Raw genomic sequence first — 3,125 nt, forward strand, 5'->3', positions numbered from 1 at the left:
CTGAAGATGCCTAAATGTTAGGCGCAGCTCTGCATAAAGATTAATAAGATGATTACCATGCCTTTATCTATACCAATACTATTTGGCCAGGTAATTAGAGAACTTAGGACAGCACAGCACACCAGCATAAGAAAAGTCGAGAATGTCGGCAAAAAACTTGTGAACGCAGAAGCTGCTGCAAATTTTAACGATATATATATATATCTATATATACATATACATATATACACACATATATATATGTATATACATATAAATATATAGATACATATATATGTATATATATATATATATATATATGTGTGTGTGTGTGTGTATGTGTGTGTGTGTGTGTGTGTGTGTGTGTGTGTGTGTGTATGCATACGTACATATAACGGTGTTTGGAAGAACAAGTGTTACCTAGTCTCTTCTGAACAACCAATTATCAAGTCCGTGCATTCAACCATTTGAAGGCTTTCAATAAATTCTTCTTCTGAAACACATTGAGATCACAAAAATTGAAGTGCTATGTTCATATTTTAAGGATAAAACAAGCACCCGGCTGCGCCGGCCCTGGCTACGCCAGGGGTACTTGGCCTGCGGCGCTGCTCGCCGCCCGAGGGCTCCGCCCCATGTTTAATACTATACAGTTTTATTTATACTATTTACTCCTTCACAATATTTACATCTGCACCGCATTTTCTCTTCTTTTTCGGAGGACTGTTCGCATCTTCTTCATCACTGCTGATAATCTTGTAAAGCAATTCTTTGATGGTTTCCAGCTCTTTTTCATGATTTCTTTCACGTTTTTTAATCTCTTCTTTAAATTCTATGTCACGTTTCTTAATCTCTTCCTTAAGTTCTTTAAACTCTTCTGAAAGCTCAACCTTCTCGGAGTCATCATCACGGTAAAATTCTTCGGGCATAAAAAAGAACGCGAAGAAGAAGAAGAAGAAGAAGAAGAAGAAGAAGAAGTCGGGGTCAGGTGGTATTCTTCCTCTTCTTCTTCTTCTTCTTCTTCTTCTTCTTCTTCTTCGCGTTCTTCTTCTTCGCGTTCTTCTTCTTCGCGTTCTTCTTCTTCTTCTTCTTCGCGTTCTTCTTCTTCTTCGCGTTCTTCTTCGCGTTCTTTTTCTTCTTCGCGTTCTTCTTCTTCCTCCTCTTCTTCGCGTTCTTCTTCGTCTTCGCGTTCTTCTTCTTCTTCTTCGTCTTCGCGTTCTTCTTCTTCTTCGTCTTCTTCTTCTTCTTCTTCTTCTTCTTCTTCTTCTTCTTCTTCTTCTTCTTCGTCTTCTTCTTCTTCTTCTTCTTCTTCTTCTTCTTCTTCTTCTTCTCCTTCGGATCTAGAGGACTCGAGCGGATCTTTGAGACTCGAGTGGATCTACAGGACTCGAGCGGATCTTTGAGACTCGAGTGGATCTAGAGGACTCGAGCGGATCTTTGGGACTCGAGTGGATCTAGAGGACTCGAGCGGATCTTTGAGACTCGAGTGGATCTAGAGGACTCGAGCGGATCTTTGGGACTCGAGTGGATCTAGAGGACTTGAGTAGATCTTTGGGACTCGAGCGGATCTTGAGGGCTCGAGCGGATCTTTGGGACTCGAGCGGATCTTGGGCGTAAGTCTAAATAAAAATATCAATGTAACTTAAAAAATAAAGTCTTTCCAGTTTTTCTCCGTTTTTTGTAAAGCTTTTGTAACCAGCAAAATAATGTTTTTAAAAAAATTTCTGAAACTTCACTCTTAATTTCACCATCATATAACGGTAAACTGTCAAACATTTCATCGCAATACGTATACTCATCTGATTCACGAATTGTGGCATTAAATTTTAATACTTTTCTATGAAACTCTTTTAGTGATTCGTTAACATTAAAAGACTTCACATTATCGTAAAATTCTGGAAACATTGTACTATGCTCTGATTTCAACATCTGAAGTTGTTTACAGTTTTTCAACACTACATTTTTAAATATCTTCTTAGTGTTTATCACCCATTTCCAAAAATGTCTCTGTCTTCGTTTCTTAGCAGCAAAAGACTCCGGCATCTTTACTGCCCACAGGTGTCCTCAAAGTACCATGGACCCCGCCCCCCTGGCCAAGAATATTTTTATAGATACTTAGATAAACGTGAATTTGATCGTGATATACCGGTGGAATGGAAATAAAGTTTGTTAGATCAATTCTATGGAAAAATAAGGTTTGTATGTAAAACCTTTGGCGTTAAACTTGACAAAAAGCTTGACAATTTAACCAAAGAAAGCAAATGGACTAAACATGGCAACCCAAATTTTGTGATTAACTTGTCCGATAAACTCTTATGTGATGATGCCAAGTGTGTTTGGGTTTTGGACTTAGTTTTGCTACATCTAAGCAGGTGAACAGTGTTAGTATAGCCAAAACCTTTTGCGATTTGGAAAATTTTGGTGATGTACCTAGTGATGATATCAACATTAGCAAAGGTTTAGTGTACAATTATTTGTCTAAATTTAATCAGCCCACCTGTCCAAAATGTCTTCTCAAAAAGAACAACAATTTAAAGAATGACAAGGACTTTCATGTTACTAAAGCAGATAAAAGTAATAGTGTTGTAATATTGAATAAGAACGACGGCACTCATAAAATGGTAACTTTATTGAGTGATGAAAGTACATATACTTAGTTAAAGAAAAATCCTTTAAGGTTGGTCAACATAAATTCTAAATCAAAATTAAAACAATACTTAAAATGTCATGAATATTTAATCAAAGAGTACTCATCTACTAACCCGCCTCTTCCATACATGTGTGGATTAATCAAAACTCACAAGCCCGATAACCCTGTAAGAACTACCACTTGTTCCATAGGATCCGCCAGTTATAAACTAAGTGTCTTGTATCCATCTTAAGTCCTCTTGTCGGTTCCATCTCATGTAGCCACATCAAGAACAATGTAGACTTAGTTAATAAATTTTACAACCTAAATTTAGATTACGATTTTAAATTAATTAGCTATGATTTTACTTTGTTATTTACTCTTGTCCCTGTATTTTATCTATTGATATTTCTTGAAGAAAAAATGAAGAAACATGAGTTGCCACTACCTACCACCACTATCATTGATTTAATTAGATTATGTATTGCTGATTCAAATTTTGTGCTTGACGGTAAATATT

This window comes from Oratosquilla oratoria, chromosome 35, assembly GCF_046742065.1.
Source record: "Oratosquilla oratoria isolate Oo_2021 chromosome 35, ASM4674206v1, whole genome shotgun sequence".
Lineage (NCBI taxonomy): Eukaryota > Metazoa > Arthropoda > Malacostraca > Stomatopoda > Squillidae > Oratosquilla > Oratosquilla oratoria.